Source organism: Drosophila arizonae, chromosome 4 (assembly GCF_054131065.1).
Source record: "Drosophila arizonae isolate 15081-1271.41 chromosome 4, UAZ_ARI_1.0, whole genome shotgun sequence".
NCBI classification, from domain to species: Eukaryota; Metazoa; Arthropoda; class Insecta; order Diptera; family Drosophilidae; genus Drosophila; species Drosophila arizonae.
The window spans coordinates 13,477,279-13,495,024 of record NC_142924.1 but is presented as its reverse complement, the minus strand read 5'-3'; the positions used below and the strand labels follow the sequence as shown (position 1 = coordinate 13,495,024).

General features: G+C 41.0%; 1 long non-coding RNA gene across 1 annotated transcript in view; it reads left to right on the top strand.

Moving 5' to 3' along the window:
- Nucleotides 1-13,724, top strand: part of LOC149269154 (uncharacterized) — a 47,533-nt gene extending 33,809 nt beyond the window's left edge. Inside the window, exons 2-3 of the long non-coding RNA XR_016269868.1 lie at nucleotides 6,668-6,801; nucleotides 6,982-13,724. This is a non-coding gene — a long non-coding RNA (uncharacterized LOC149269154). The remainder of the gene's footprint in view (nucleotides 1-6,667; nucleotides 6,802-6,981) is intronic.
- Nucleotides 13,725-17,746: the final 4,022 nt, after the last annotated feature.

Here is a 17,746-nt window from a genome sequence, read left to right as displayed (position 1 = left end):
TGCCATTGCGACTGCGATTGGGACTGGGACTGGGCCAACCTTGAGCGTCTGTCTCGACACACACACCTATATACACTTGCTTACATATACACAGAGACACACATACATGCACATACATACTCTATTCTAATTGCTGCCATCGCCCATTGTCGTCATCGCTTGCGGGTGCGAGATTTAAGTCACTTTTATCGACAGCGCGCCGATTTTGGTCGCGTATCGCGATGTCGCCGCATACCCTACTCTGCCGCACACACACACATACATACATCGTTCGTCCCCACCTCTCCCTGCAATCCCCATCGAGTGCTTCATCATCTGTGGCGCTGGCTTTTGTGCGCTTGTGGCTCGCGTATTTCTTCAATAAATTTTCAGTTTATTCAGTTTATTTATTTACTTATATTTGCTATTGCTTCGCCCTCCCTCGCCACTCGCCCGCTCACCCACCATCGCCTCCTCACACACTTCCCTTTGCATTCGCTTTTGTTTTCGCTTTGTTTCATTCGCATGCCTCACAATTATTTCTCTCAGTGTCTTCTTGCTTGCCGTCTCTTCGTAATTGAATTTCAACTTGTTTGCATTGCCGATGATAATTCGTCGAGCTATTTTGCGTATTGAGATCAGGGCCTCATCAATTAGTACATTAATTTTATGCGCAATGCTTTATACGAATCTTAAGTTTTTGGATCAGCTCAGCTGCCCATTGGATTTGGATTAGTTATCCAGCTATGGAGCACATATGTACATATGTATGTATATTCATTTGAATTTATCAAAGAGCTTCAGCTGAGTGATCGAGTGAGTGATCATATGTATGATTGATTGCATGATGGAGACGGATTGACAGACAGACTGATTGTTGGGCTATTACCCAATAATGGACTGACTAATTGACATACTGATTGAGTGATTTAACTAATAAATGACTGAGAGTAAAAGTTGACTAAATGACTGATTGCCTGTCTGAGTCAGCCTGACTGATTGAGTGATTGATTCACAACCAAAGGATTTAGATTATGCATTCATAAATAATTGAAGGACTGATTGATTGCTTGACTGAATGTATTTCGTGCAATTAACATATTTCAAATAAGTAAAAAGTTATAAAATTCATTAATACTTGCAAAGTTAATAATTACATTTAATTTCAATATGGAATCCCCGCTGCTCTTACGCAATGTTTATTAAAAATACTTTTTTTTCGAGTATATCATGAAAATTATGGTAATATTATGAGGTATTAGCGGCGACTTTGCAGCATAAATTTAATGGTTTATCGGTTTGTAAATTTTGTTTGGCATTTGGCATAAAATATTACATTTGCACACTTAATTTAATAGACTTGTTTGGTTATTTACTCTGTAATAATTCGTGTGGGGACATTTGGGTGAGAGATTCGAATTGAACACATTTTTCATCAAATGTACAGTCTGAAAATCGAATGACATCTGTCTGATTTAATACATTTATCATCTCTATATACACCGTTTCAGTTTTAAGAGTTTGCTCATTAAGTGTTTACAGGGAATTCCTAATTCGATCAATGCACTTTTTATGCTCGATCGTGCAGTAAAGAGAGCATATCGCTTGCAGTTTTCAAAGTTTATATACGTTCGTTCATTGGCGTACCTGAGTGTGGAGTGGATTCCCGTTGAGCTATTTTATAGATTGAGCGCAATGTTTATGAGTCCTCTCTATTGGAAGTGGTGCAACGTGTTCAAGTTTGACAGCTGGGATCACACAGATTTGTATTACGATCCAAGCTCAATTCTCACACAGATGGGCTGCTAAATCTTATGGACTTTTAGTCTCTTGATCTATTGCCTCTCTCATGAGACTGCAGCAACCTCGTACACTTCCATTCAGCGGTCTTTTTTATAATCTGCACGAGCATTATACAGTCACTTACACCCGTTTAGTATTACTTTCTTTTTTTTTCAACTACAAAAAATGACCAAAACAATTTATGATAAAAACAATTTAAGTGAAATATATTTCAGATATATTGAGCTCTGCATATATCAAAAAGAGGAAAAGAGAAACATAATTTCATATATTGATTTGCATAGAATGTGATAATTCAATCAACATTTGAAATATTGAGGTGTATGCGTATGTGTGTGTACAACTGTGTGTGTGTGTGTGTAATCTTTATTATTTAATTTGTCGCTCGTTCAATTTATTTATTTAGTGCTTTACTTTTTCATTTGCCATTGTATTTTTTTGTCCTGCTCGCATATTTTTTGCATATGGCAAATTAATGCAAATGCGATTAAATGTTTTCATTTTAAATGCCACTGATTAAAGCCACAATGTGACTATTTGTTATGCGCTTTTCTTTCTCCCTTTCTCTGCTTCCCTTTCTCTCTCTCTCTCTCTCTCTTGCTTTTTGTTTCTTTTTCATTTGATGACATTCTTTTGCAATGTATCACAGCGCAAATGTGTGGCAGTTGTTAAAGCTTTAAAGCAAGTCAATGACAGTCAGACATGGCGTATGAGTGATATTTGAAAATACGAAATTAAATAAAAACTCTAAGGCGTATATTGAAAATCAAATTCGAAATAGATAACGAAGGCAATGCATTGCTATCGCATTTCCGCCGGGAAATGCTGTTTGCATTATTATTATGATGCCTTAGAATCAATAATGAATTAAAACATATTAAATAAACAGAAATTAATTATGCACAAGATGTTTTTGTGCCGAGTGCTTGAGCAGCTTCAAGCAGCTTTATGCAATTGCCAATGACAGATAGTTCAGGACACGCACGCACACCCGCACATGCACACACACATGCCATGATGGCCATTGTTATTTATAACGGAATAACAAGGTAATAACTGCACACTTAAGTATGCAAATAGCCGAAAATCATAAATGCATAGTAAACACCTACACACACACACAGACACATAGCAGCTGTGCGCGTGCGTGTGTGTGTGTGTGTGCGTGTGTTGACTGCACATGCAAATGTTATCATTTGTGATTAGTTACAGTCTTCGCAATGCTAATGCCACAGGCAGCTGCCACAAGACCAGCAGCCAGACATATTTATACCCATACATTTACATACATATATATACGCCATGCGCGCGTGTGTGTGTGTGCAGTGAAATTTCTAGCTTGAGCTGGCCTAATCCATTTGCTCCTTTTGGCCATGCTTGTTATCTGGCTAGCCGCAACCAAAAATTAAGTTTTTGTTTAAATAATTTATTGGCTCATTCGCTTGGCACTTGTTCAGTTGCATTCTGCAGCTCTCTTTGCAATTGACATGACTACAATTAATTAATTATTAAATAAAACCAACTCGAATTAGTTATATTGCAAGTGCTGTCTCCGAGGCGCATGTAAACATTGATTTAAGCTCTTAAGCCCAAACATATTTGCTTAAAAGGCATATTTGGCAAGCGTTTCGCTTTAATTATTTGTCAATTAAAGCGCTTGACTTGCAAGATGAATCAGAACTCAAGCCTGCATTTCTGATAAAGATGCGAACGAATTGGAGTAGTGATTGTGAGTGTGTTTAGAGATATTTTAGTGCCATGTATATGATGATACCATGATATCATGATTATCTCTAGCGATGTTATATAGTAGAGTAACTCGCATATAAGTTTCTTTGCTTGAGTAGGTTGTAAGTGGAGCAATTTATTATTTAAGTTTTCTGAGGGACCTCATGATATATTTTATTTATCTGAATTGAAATGTTTGCTTATCATGAAAATATTAAAAAAATTAAATATATTTACCTGATCTTATTGCGTTCACATATAATTGTCTGATTTAAGTTTTTATTTATTAAAGTTTTATTTATAAAAATTGTTATATTATGAAGAACAAATCAAGCTCTCATACGAAAATTCATAATTTGATCAATCATTCATATGATATAGTAGTATGGTGCTTCAATTTAAAATAAGATATCTTGCGCAATATATGTATATCTGTTATTTAATGGACTATCTCTATAGCAGCTATATAATATGATAAGGTGACTTAGCTAATTTCAATGTATTAGTTAACATACTAGACTTGAGTAGTAGTAAAACCTGCTAATGAGCTGGGATACAGTACAGCACTGCAGGGCAGCACTGTATCCCAGCTCATTAGCAATTAACTTAGGGTAAGCTAAGAATCTACGAAGAATCAGCAATGCACGCTATATAAAAGATTGTGCATTGAAATCAGTCTACTCAGCAAATCCTCTCAGCTCACCGCAACAGTTATCACAGCAGTACTATTTAAATTCTATGGAATATAACACTTTACTCTAAATAAATCAGTCTTCTAAATAAATGTGTGAAACGTCTATTGAACAGATATTCCTCAACTGGTGTATAATATATGTTTGTATATAATATATGTTTGAATTAATAGGTTTTCTTAAAAATAGCTTCCATGTGAAGCGCACTGGCACTTACTTGCTAATTTTGAGCGCCTCCTGCAGCTGTTTGAGACAACGATCGATTTTGCGTTCGCGCACCTGTGAACCGTATTTGGAGGAGGTGTAGGGTTCCATGGGAAAGCTGAAGTAGGGATGGGCATCGAAGGTGAATAGGTTGGTATTGCTAGAGCTCTTTAAATTGCTATTAGTTGCTGTTGTTGTTGTTGTCGTTGTTGTTGCTGCTGTTGTTTCTGTTGTTGTTGCTGTTGGCTCAGCAGTGGGCTTATGCATCATAGTTTGCACTAAAACTTGCACGCGTTACGCATACGCCACGTTGTCTGAAGTATAGCTAAGGAGCTGACGGTTCTGTAGTAGCTCTTAACGCGATGACTTCGCGTTAACAACTGCTCGCTGGAAAGTGGGCAACCGGACAACTGGCCAACTTTTTTGTCTGGCCGTATTGGCCAAGCTTTGTGATTATTTTATATTTTTGTTTTATATATTTTGCTATCGCTTCGGTGCCAGGTAGCAGTTATTACAGTTGGCCGCCAACTACGTCATCACGAGCAGCCGCTCTGCAGACTTACTTTCATCCATTGGCTTTCAAGTGCTGGCGGTGCCGCTGTCCGCTTTGGTTCTGGCACCATTGCGTATACGTCATGTGCTCGCTCGTATTACATTTCCTCGTAATGGACGCCAAATTCTTTGTATTGCAATGCGATGCCTATGCAAATAAGCTTGTGCAGACATTGTTTTTACAGCTCGCCAGCACCTTTTGCCAGATTCACCGGGCAGCCGTACAGCGAATGCAAGGCTTGCCGCGATTCTCGAGCCGAGTGAAGTCGAGTCGAGTTTGCAGACGACATTACTGATGGCTACAACTGTTTTCAAGGCCATTTAGACTTTGACTTTAAGTGTGCAATACACTCAATTCGATTCGTATTCACTTAATGGGCACCGACGAATCAGCCGTACATATAGGCAGCTCAGCAGTTTACATGACTTGCAGATACCCTCTAGAGCATGGAGGATAGGCATTAGTATAGTAGAAGACATTTGAATATAGATTTATCGACAATCAGCTATCGATTGCTCGAAATGTGCTTGAGCTGGGTAAAAATTATCTCTCTATGATTTTAATAGGCATTATTCAGCTGTTTATTCAAAGGCATTTGATGTTTGGTTTATTGAATGACTGTATCTAGGATATTTTCTTCCTTTTCGTCATCCATCCTGGGCACATCCATCCTTTCTTATACCTCTGTTGATTTCCTCGCCAGAGGTCATTTAGGTAATGCCGCAAATATTTCCATCTATTTCAAAGGCAGAGCAAAAAGTGACCTCATTTGAAGAAGCTACACTCAACGTTTTGTTTCAGTTTTCCATATTGAAGTGTCCTTTCGCATTGCGTTGTTTTCGTGCCAGCCGCCCACCCATTACCCATCAGTCCCTCCCCCGCGACCATCGCGCCCGGCTTGAGCCCAGCCCTAACTTGCTGCCTGCCACTGTTTCTTGTTGTCCTGCCTTTATTTTGTTTTGTGTGCATGTAACTTGCTGGAAAATTAATAATAATAAAAAAGGCAGCCAGAAGAAACGAACGAAAACACCTACACCGTAGGTGCGGGCGGGGGCTGGGTCAATGGGAGGCCAACAAATACACGCGTGACCCTATTAAATGTGTGCTAATAAAAGCTCGGGTCCCCAAATAAATGGCCATGACGACACTGAATGCTTGGAGGCACCGAAATATTTCGAAGCTAAATTCAAGTTATGGGCGCGTGGCCGCAGGGAAAGGGGCGTGCCGTGGAAAATGTTTTCCAAGTGGGCGTTGCAAACCAAGAAAAATTACTTAAAAATTCAGCAGAATTTCCCGCTCAAGCTGATAATCATAAACATCACGAAGATGATGATGATGATGATGAGGACGAAAAGAGAAATCAACGCGCACAAAGCGAAGATAGAATAAAGGTACTGGAGAGCAAAAGGAACTGGAGCAGAGCTGAGCAGAGCTTCCTATTTGCGCTAAAGGTCAGCTTTTTCCTCTTTTCTTTTTTCTTTGCTTTTTCATTTGCAACGTGGTCATTTATAAAATCTGCGAGCATTATTAAACAACAAAAGCGAAAGCGAGCGAGCAAAGCGTTGACTGTACAGTGCGAGAGGACTTTCTATATAGTATATATGTATATATACATACATATATATAACGGTACATGCACTCAGCTGTGCCCGCGATTTATCAAATTAATGAGTATCATTCTATTTTCATTTCATTTTCCATGCGCCAGTGCGGGACAGCAAGTAAAGTAAGAAAATATAGTAAACGGAAAATGAAGCAACGCCAGTGAGAAGGTGTGACACTGAGAGACAGAGAGAGTTAGAAAGAGAGAGAGAGAGCTAGAGAGTGGACATTAGAATTAAGGTAAGTTTCATTTCTTTTTTCGGGTTTTCCGCTTGGCAAGTGGAAATAAAAAGGATACGAATTCGCCAGTATTGCGAGTATAAATGAGCTTCGCAGCTAGGCCAAATCTTTTGGTTATTGAGCTGGGTATATATATATATATATATATCTTCTCTTTTTCCGCTTTTGGCGTCTTCAAAGTGAGTGCAAATGTTGTAGAACCAACACCGGGACTGAGCACATGGCAAGGCGAAAAAACTAATGTGGGCGATTACATAAACAGGACACACGAAAGGACGTACCGACATTTGCCGTGTAAGCAAACACACCCAAAAGGCAAATAGAAACACCCAACAACTGAGCATAAATCCCGACCGCCAGCCATGCCAGGACATGGCCCCAAAAAGGATATGCCCAGCACTTTGCATGCCCGCACTACCCCCACCCCATGGCAAGGTACAAATAAAGTGACCAACCCAGAAGGTCTACAAGAAAAAGGAAATACATATAATAATAAAATACTTTGGCGAGCAGAAAAAGAAACAAAGAAAAAAAAAAAAAGAAAAACAACAAAATAAAATAGAGTAGCGGTGAGGAGAGAGAGAGAGAAGCGAGAGAGGAGAGAAAGAACTGTAAGGACTCGAAGACCGAAAAAGGAAGCCAAAGCGAATTGTTTTATATCCCTCATTTGTCCATTTAATGGCTGAAACGAGCCAGCCCCAGAGCCAGGACTGAAGCCGGGACCAGAACCACGACTCGAAGGCAACCAAAGCAAAGTGAGCTGAATCGACAGACAGCTGAACGGATGGCAGAGAGAAACGCAACCAGGCAAAGTGAAAAAAGAATATTGAAACACTAATAAAAATAAGGATAAGCAGAGAATGCATTAAGTAAAATATAGAATAAGTGGGCATGGTCGATGGAACGTACGAGATTCGTTTGCTTGACTTGCTGTTGGGTTAAAGATGGACACGACTTAGGGGTTGGGGTAGTGGCTACATCTTGGCTACAGATTGGATTGTTTTATTTTTTGGGTCTTCTGGGGGTTGCTAAGCACACACACCCGCACACCCTCACCGGCACACTCTTAGTTTAATCATAACAATAATTCATGCTTTCCCGTAGTTTCCTGCTTAACCAAGTAGAGTCAGCCTGTCGATTAAGGCGCTCACCGATTGAACCCCATCATAAATTGCCCAAACTTCGAGCTGAGTGGGCGAAACTTCCATTTCCCGGAAAAGACTTAACGCAGCCAATATGCAGCAGTCCTTTTCTAGTAAAGCACTCGTGCTGCAAGGATTTAGATGAGAGATTTTTATCAAAAGTATAGAGAACTATTTCTTTTGTTCAAATAAGAATAGAGTTCTTGACAATCAGCTCTGATAAAATAAAGAGGAAATAGCTTATCGAATATTATATGTATAAATATTCAAGTATAGGAAAAGTTTGTAAGATATTATTAAATATTTTCGTTATAAAAGAAGCGTTTTGCTATGAAAGATTTTGTTGTTTTTATTAAATTCAGAAAAAAATCAGAAAAGTATTGCTTTTATTTCTTATATTCAGTTTGATTGCTTTTATTACTTTCACCATGTTAACCTTAGATATATGAAAAATTTTCATAAAGACAAATTTACAAAAATCTTATAGAAACTAACTTTGTTTCTTATATTTAAATATATATATATATTTACGTACATATATATTTATATATTCTAATATTTATTCATGTGAGTATATCATGTATGTCAAGTTACTGCAGTAACGGCTGTCAGGCAGGTGCAAGGGAGAGGTCAACTGTAGGTTCACTGCAGATGCAGCAGCTTATGACCTCTGTCACATGTCCAGCACTCACCCACACCAACCCACACCCACCCACACACACCCACACACACGAAAGTTTAGCAATTTTGAAATGAGTTGAAATAAATGGCAAAAGGAAAATGCAAACATCATATGCAACATATTTGAGCTGACAGCTGAAACTAGAATTGTGGCAGACGAAAGTTGCCAGCTCCAGTGCTAACCCGAATGTACTGAAAAAATAATCTAATGTGCCACAAAGAGACAGATCTCCCAGAGTTCAGCTCATGATGGACCACTGTGCGGCAAGTCGGCAACATCGACTCGTCTCACCACGTCTCGCCACGTCTCCTGGCTGGCCATGCAACATTCAATGCATACAAATGGCATTTAAGCTGGCTCTGGCTTACAAAACGGCACAGCAAACGGGCTAAGCGCAGCTGCACACATACACATACTCACACACGCACACATACACAAATACTTGTAAACAGCTAGAGCAACGCAATTTATATGCGTGGCAAACGCAAACACAACAGCAACAACCTCACACAGTGAAGCGCTGAAACTTCAGCCGAGTCAAACAGGCGGCAAAAGCTACTAAACTAACTCACATACGCACACACACAGGCATACATATTCACACACACACACACGAAGCATATCTCTGTATATACATATATATCTACAATACAACGCCTGCAGCGCCTCGTGTGCCTTCACGTTGTTGCATAGTAGGCACGGCTGTGTATTATAGTTGGAACTGCCTGGCTCGGCCGTTTGGTGGTTGGGCGGTTGGGCGGCCAGGCAGTCGGTTGGGTGTGGGTGGTGCTGGTCGGTTATGGTCATAAAATAAACCAAACAAACAAGCCGGAACCATGTCAGAAGGCAGCAGCAGCAGCAGCAGCGCATTTGTATGTATGCGAGGGCCTGGACAAGGACGAACATGAGTGGAGCACAGTGGGGCAAAACAGGAGAAATATAGGAGAATGCCTGAGAGTATCTACTCTGATAAGAATAATTATAATTATTCACATTAAATAAATAAATATTGAGATGCTTAGACAAAAATTTAGAGCTAAGAGAAGAAAATAAAATCAAAGCAAAAACTCTGCATTTGAAAAGTTATTCATTAAGAAGTTGAGCAACATTTACAACAAAGTAGTCTATAAGCACCACTGTGCAGGCACAGTGATACGTATTGTGGTGCAGCGGTTGGGCGCTTAGGTGTGTAAGTGGAAAGTTTTTTTTTTTTTTTTTTTTTTTTTTGCTGGTGAGAAGGGACACAACGCGAACGGTGCGAGCTGTTTCATAATTTTATACACTTGCGCTGAGCTGCGTTGCGGTTCGGCATGGACACGACTGGCAAACAAACACACTCACGCACACACACACGTATAGAGAGAGGGGGCGTGGCAAGCGTGCTGGCATGTCTGCGCGTTTATCAATAAAAATGTTGTGCGCTGTTGTTGTTGGCTTTGTGGTTTTTGTTTTTAATATTTTCACCGCTTTAAGTGTTAAAAGGATATCTGCCATTTAATGGCTGTGTGTGTGTGTGGGTTGCATATGCGTGTGTTTGTGTATAGTATAGTGTCTGTGTGTGTACTCAGCGCTCAGGTTTATCGTCATAAATATCAAGCTGCGCGTGTTTAGTCGCATATTAAGTATACGCAGCGTTGTACGAGCCAACTCAAGGGGTTGACTGCATTTACTTTGCTGGTCTTTTGCACCGCTGCAACTTGGTAGAAAACTTCAATGATATGTAATGTATATATGCATTTGATGGTTCCCAGATATGTTTAAAATAACAAATTTGTTATGCAATCCGCCAGAGCTGGCGATTTGAGGAATTTGATTCGTGAGGCTCTATACTTGAACTCTGTTGACTGTAAAAGTATATCAGAGGCAGTGTTAAGCTTTATTATTTTCAAATCTATCAGTAAATATATTTACTTAAGCTCTTGAGTATGTAAAACAATCCAATTAAAAGTTTCAGTCATAATTACGTCTAGTCTAACTCAAAAGTCCTATCAAAAAACCCAATCCAAGTCGAAAATTACAATTAATATTTCAAACACCGATTGCTTTTGCTACTGCCACAGCTGGGGTGGCAAAGTGAAACATCTTAAAGAAGATTCAGCTGCAGCTACTCGTAACAAAGCATTTTGCTTTCAACGTCAGCAGCAGTTGATAGCTAGGAAAATTAATTTTCATGCAATCCAACAACAAAGCAAAGGCAAACGGTTAAAGGTAACAAAAAAACGAAAGCGAAAACAAAGGCATGAAAAAACGACGCACGTGCCACGCCCAACCTTTTGCGCCCCATTGTCCAGTCAAGCGCGGCAAAGAGGATGCTTGCAGGCAAAGTAGAGAAGCTGCTGCTACAGCAAGGTTTTCAACATTTACTAATTTTCCACTCCACGCCAAGAATAATCGCCCACACGCACAAATACACACACACACATACACACACACACGAAGACACGCATAGAAGACGTGCAGACAAAGCCACGGCAAGAACTTGGACTTGACGCGCTTGGTCCTGGCACTACAAGGGATTAACCTCAAAAAAAAAAAAAATGAAATCTCATCAAAGTCAAAACCAAAGAGGGAGACAAGAAGAAAGCGCAGAAACAGTGAGTCCTGCACGCAGGATGGGGTCAGGCGCAGATCCTTTTTGCTGTTTGTGGGTGTGAGCCCGGCAAATAGCACAAAAATTCAACGACTCGTGAGAGACACCAAACGGTGGCATGAGCGGGCAGAGGGCCCAGATATGGAGCCATAAAAATAAACCACCCAAAAAGTGGGCTACAATGAAGTTGTGTGCAAAGAACAATAAAAATGGCAAGCCAGGCTGACAAAGTAGCAGGAGACGCAGGACCTGGAGCTCGAGCTGAGGCCGGAGCAGGAGGTTGGCCAAAAGTTACAGCAATGAAAAAAAAAAAAGAAATGAAAAAACGCAAGGAAAAAAAAAAGACGCGCACACACACAATGGCATTACAAGAGAGTTGGGCCGGCACACAATGGCTGGGCGCTTTTTTTGTCCCACTGTAAGGTGGCGGTGGCTGCTGCATATTATTTAGCAGGGGATGCCAGGCGACAGAAAAAATTATACAAATACAAAAGGAAAAATCGTCTATATATACATATACATGTATAAATACAGCAGGCAGAATGACAAAAGAAAATAATACAAGCGAGGGATGTGCCGTGAGTAGCAGGCGGCATCAGAGCTCAGCTCGGGGGTTGCAAGGACTCTACCGATGGCAAGGACAAGGCAGGGGCTGTACACATATGCAGCATCCTCTAAGCGTATGTGTGTGTGTGTGTGAGCTACCCGTCAAAATCGCAGCAGCTTGTCAAGAGCTTGTCCTTTGGCTGCAACTGTAAAATAATATGCCAAATATGCGCAAATTCATTTTAAGCCACACGCCATGCAAATGAGGAGCAGACCGAGCCGAATATAAAATATAAAAACAAGGAGGAAGCAATGAGCAAGTAAACCACAGGAACTCACAGGAACTCACAAGTTCCAGCCACTTAGCAGCATCTTCCACCTCTCTCACACACAGTTGCCTGCCTCTCTCTCTCTGTCTCGCTCCCTCCCTCTCTTTGAGTGTAATGCGAGCTTTTTCTTGACGGGGGTTGGCGACCAACTCAGCTGCTGCCGCTTCTGCCGCTGCTGCTGCTGCTACTGCTGCGGCTGTGGCATGTAAGTTGACTATTATTTTGACATGACTACACAATCAAAACCTGAAAATTTCCGACGAATCCCACTCAACCAGCCCGCCCATGCCTCTCACTCTATGGTTGCCCAGGCCAAGTCCGCGCCCTCAGGGCATAATCTCCTTTACCCCCATCCCACCCACAATTCGAAGCGTTCGCTCTGCTCGCGTCTCTGTCAGATGCCGTCAAGTCATCAACGCTAAACGACCTTCGCTGTCAGCGCATAGTGGTGCAAAATGTAGCATATAAATCATATAAAAGAAAACATTAGCTTAGCATAAATAATATATGTCAGAGTAGTTTCAAAAATATGTCAAATAATTTTAGTTTGTTTCTTTGTCTTTACTTACTTAAGCAGGCAAGTATTGTCAACTTTATCCCATTATTACATAATAATAATATACATTTCTTAAATTCGATTACTACAATTACAACTTTCAGCCCACTGTGCCACCCATTGTTGGCTGCGCTTCTCGGCTACAAGCCAAGCATTGTGTTGACGGCTTTCAAGCTTGTGCGTGGGTATGGCTGGCGATATCTACACATATATATCAGTCTGTGTATGAGTGTGTGTGTGTGTGCTTGTGTGGTATGGGTGTGGATGTATATGCCATAGGGCCGTAATAACAATGACGAGAACGTTGATGCGTTGTCGTTTTCGCTCTGCCGTTCGTCGACGCCAACAGTTGACAATATGCGCAGGCAGACGAGCGTCCCTTAAAGCAGCCACCCACACCCTCACCCTCACCCACACCCACACTCACACCCACATCTACATCTACACCCCCGCCCACACCAGCACCCACTCAGAGTGGCCCCTGCCCCGCTGTGTCTAACAGCCCCTGGCTGCCCACACTTTCTGCTCATATTGCTGGCAATTTTCTATAATCCTTTTTGCTGGCTGCCTTTTTCCAACATTTCCACAAGTTGTTGCTGTTGTTTGAGTTTTCATTGTTGCTGTTGTTGTTGCTTGCGAAAGTTTATGAAAAGTGACTGCGTTAGCAGAAAATATTATGCTGCCAGCGGCAATGGCAGCCACACACCCCCCTCCCGCCGTCGGCCCCTCTACCTGCCTCCCGCCCATCGCTTCTGCTGCGAGTCCGACAGCAATAAACTCTTTTTATTTTTGGGGCCAAGTTTTGTTGCTGCTGGGAAAACTTTTGGCTTTTGCTAGCAGCAGCCCAAAGTTGGGAAAATGTTTAAATTCAACAAATACGCAGCAACACACATACACCCACACACACACACACACACACACACACCCACACACCCACACGCAGAGCCACTCGCAGCTATCATGGCCACAGTGCGTATGCGTGATATACTCGAGTAGCGCACCCAAAAAGTTCTAGAGCTTAAATCAAACTTTTGGGTCTAGCCAGGCGAATTGTGTCGAGGGGTAGCGGGGGCAGCGCTGCTAGTGCGAGGGTGGTTGGGGTGGCTCGGTGGTTGGTTTGTCTGTTGGTGCTTTTAGATCTGCACTTCAACTTTTGGGTCAACGTCTGTTTGTCTATTTGTTTGTTTGTTGCTCTCGATGTCTGTCGTCGTCATCGCCCTGCCCCACTCCCGCCATGTCGCTCGCTCGTCCTCTCTGCCCGATACTACAGTTCGGTTACTGCTCGTATGTCTGCTCGATTTGTTTGTACATTTTCAACTTTGGGGCTGACCGTCGTCCAACATCCCAATGTCCGTTGTCCTTCCATCTATATCTATGTATATCTATGTATGTATACTTTTATATGTGTTTGTATATACGACCTTTTTGTGAGTTTTCGCCTTGACTGTCTGCTCGTCTGTCCACTTGGCTGCTGCCAAAAGACCCTCTTACACCAATCGCCCCTTCACCCAAGTCTGACAATATTTCCATCCATTGCTTTGCCTTGGCCCCACATTCTGTTGCTGTTGCTGTTGCTGTCGCTTCTGCTTTCTCTATTAACTTTTCGTTTTAGCTACTTTTTCTTTGTCCTTCTGTCTGTTTGTCTGTCTGTTCGTCTGACAGTCTGACTCTGACCTGGTCGCCAGAATGATGACCACCCAGCTGGGCTATTGCGGTGTTTCGTGGTGTGAGCAAAATGGCTGGAAAATTATATATTTGGTGTCCGGCAAAGAGTGGGTGAAACGGAGAGAGTGGGAGAGACAGAGGGAGATAGAGACTGAGAGCGGCGGGCGGTAAAGCAAAAGGAAGCAGGGTTTGGGTAAAACATTTGTGGATGATATTTGAGGGTCTCTCAACGCTGCTCGTTTGTATATTTATATACATATATTTAATTTTTTGGAATGCTGATTACGATGGTAAGCTCTTATTTCTCTAGCAAATTATATTGCGATTGAGTTCTATCAGATGATTGTTATAGAAATTTATATTATTATGTTTCTCTTCTAGGTTGTCTCTACTTGTTCATAATTATTTTGCCTATCACTTATCATTATAGTGCAATTTGAATTGTAATATAAATAATGAAAATGATTAACACTAATAAAAGTAATTAATTATAATAATTGTACTTGGAATTATAAGAGTAATGACATTGCTAGTAATAGCAATAATTACGTATTTTTATGTAATTAGCTCAATTATACAACAATACATTAATTAATTAATTGTCCTTTGCTTTATATTTCAAATATATTATAAATTTTTTACTTATTTGTCTTTTTACTTTATTTACAAGAATTATTCGGATTTTTATAGTTATTTTCTCTAGCTTGATTCTTTAACTGTACCTAAGTACTTAGGTTTCCCTGGATTATTTTCAAGATTAGAATTTTCGAAATCCGTCTATTATTTATTTTTTTAATAGTTTTTTTTTTTTTTTTTTTTTTTTTTTTGTGTATTCTAATTTAATATGTAGCATAATAAGATAATAATTATTATTTATATATGTAACATTATTTCATAAACACACATAGAATCATGAGCTGCTTTAATCAAGATCTTTGAAAACGCTTAGCTTCTTTCTCCACCTACGTCATCAACTAACAGCTCGCAGCCCTTAGCTGCTTACGTTTATCGCATCTTATCCACTCATCTCATCTGTCTCTCAGCTCTCAGCTCATCCTCAGCTTTGCCCATTTTCGTGGTTTCCACAGCCATTTTCATTTCATTTCATTTCAATATCTCTGTCTCTCTTAGCTACTAAATTTGTTCAAATTGTACGCTTTTTGGCTGCTCGATTCGATTATATTTCAGCAGATGACAAACATTGTGCCACAGTTGAAATCATGGACACTCATTTCGGCCATGGTCCACAAATAGAGACAGATATCAGCAAGAGAGAGAGAGAGACAGCAAAGCAGAGAGAGATAGAAAGAGAGAGCGTAAGGGTGAGAGGGAGAGTGATATAGCCACAGAGCCGGGGCAAGTCAAAGCACAAGCGAGTCAACAATTTGCTCCATCTACTACCAAATGGCGCCCAGTGCTGTAGCCAAAAGCCATAGCAATGCTAGTCCAAAGGACATGCTATAATTTCCAACAACAGCAGCAACAGCAGCAGCAACAACAACGACAGCAACAACAGCAATAGCAGCAGGACAAAACCAACAAAAGTAACCGAAAAAAGCAACAATCCCCAACAGCAACTACAAACAACTTAGCCATGTCTCTGCGTCCCCAAAGCTCGGTCATAGTTGTCCTTTGCCAGGATATAGCTACAGCCGACTAGAGTTTCTATCTCTTTCGCTCACTGTGTGCGTGAGTGTATGTGTGTGTGTCCTTGTGTGTTGGTATGCCAGCACGCAAAATGTGCGCCTGGCTCTTAATGGGTGGCTTGACAGGGTTTAAGCTCTTTTACGGTACAGATTGTGTTTCAGCAAGAGGAAAAGTACAAAAAATATACAAAAAAGAAAACACAAATAACAGCTCCAGATTGGGCAGTGCTCGACTAGAATATATCCTGAGCTCACAATGGAGCTGGTCATGCAAATAATTATATTGAAGTGTTCTGGTTTCAAAAGTTTTCAAATGGAGCAAGGCAATATACATATATGCTGCAATATAATATATAAAAATTGAATCATTCACATGAGAACTATTTGGTTTTTCATACTTTCTACAATTCTCTATATAAGCTTTACAAAAATAAATCTATAAAATCCATTCTTATCCGTATAAAGAAAATGGAAAAATAATTATCTTTAGTTCAGTTTCTCAGCGCTCCTTTCAACAATGCCTAGGGTATATGAAAAATGAAACAACAAGAAAGCACAACGTGGAATGGGGGCGTGGCATAAGAATAGTCTGAAAATAGGCAAAAGAACGAAAAGGCAAAAGGCGCTGCAGAAAATAAGCTTCGACTTGGCTTTGCCAACGAAAACTTTGCCAGCCTTCCTTGCCTGCCCATCACTTATGCTGCTTGGCTGCACCACCAGCCACCTCACCGTCGTCTCAGCACCACCATCGCACCACCACCCAGCCCACCTCCTGCTGTTGGCCTTTCTTTTTGCTGTGTTGCCTGCTGTTGCTTTTGTAAATTGGTAAAAGTTTGAGTTTAATTCAATTCGGAACGGTAGCTGTGAGTGCCGGCTTCCTATGGATAAGTAAAACTCCGGACAGCAGCAGGATTGTGGGCGTCGGACAGCGGTGGGCGTGGCTTGTGTCTGTGTGTAAAGGATATCACGCGTCGCCCAACAGTTGCTGGTTGCTGTTGCTGTTGCTATTGTTGTTGCTGTTGCTGTTGCGCGCAAATTGCGGTGCATGGACAGTCGGCGACATGGGCGTAGCGAATGGGTTGAAGGGTGTCCGAGGGGCAGTGGGGGGCTGATAAGCGAGTGGGTGTGAGGCAGCGCAGTGGCCATCACAGCTGCGGGTGGCACAAACTGGCAACAAATTCATGCGCTTTGTTGTCGCTGCATATGTAGTAAATTGTTGGATGGAGCCAGTAACTGGGTGGTTCGAGTGGATCGCTTGGGTCGGTTGCTGTCGGGTGGTTCGCCTCGCTCGCTGTTGTTTAGGGTACGAAGTTGCACATGAAACTTGGCACGTCGCCTAACGTGGCATGTTTATATGTACATACAGACGTATGCCAGAGGCGAGCGACAAAAACAAATGGCTAACAAACACACACATAGGCACACTCACACACACACATATAGAGCTAATACATGCAACAATATTATCTCGTTTATGCGACACTTATTGCAATTTTCTGCCAGGTGACAACGCTTTACATGTAATCTAAGTCAATTAGCTCGCATTCTAATTAACTGAGTATGCAAATAGAAGCGCAAAATAATTAATACGGGTAGGGTCTATTTTAACAGGGTTACCACAGTTGCTTATATTATTATAGTAAATTTATTCAACTTAAATTTGTTTGCATTTATGCTGTCCATATTATATATAGTCTATCAAAAATTGTAGTGTATATGGAATATTTAGTCCAAGAACAGAGTTGCCAGATTCATTTCAGTTTTACAGTATTTGAAAACTTATTATTAT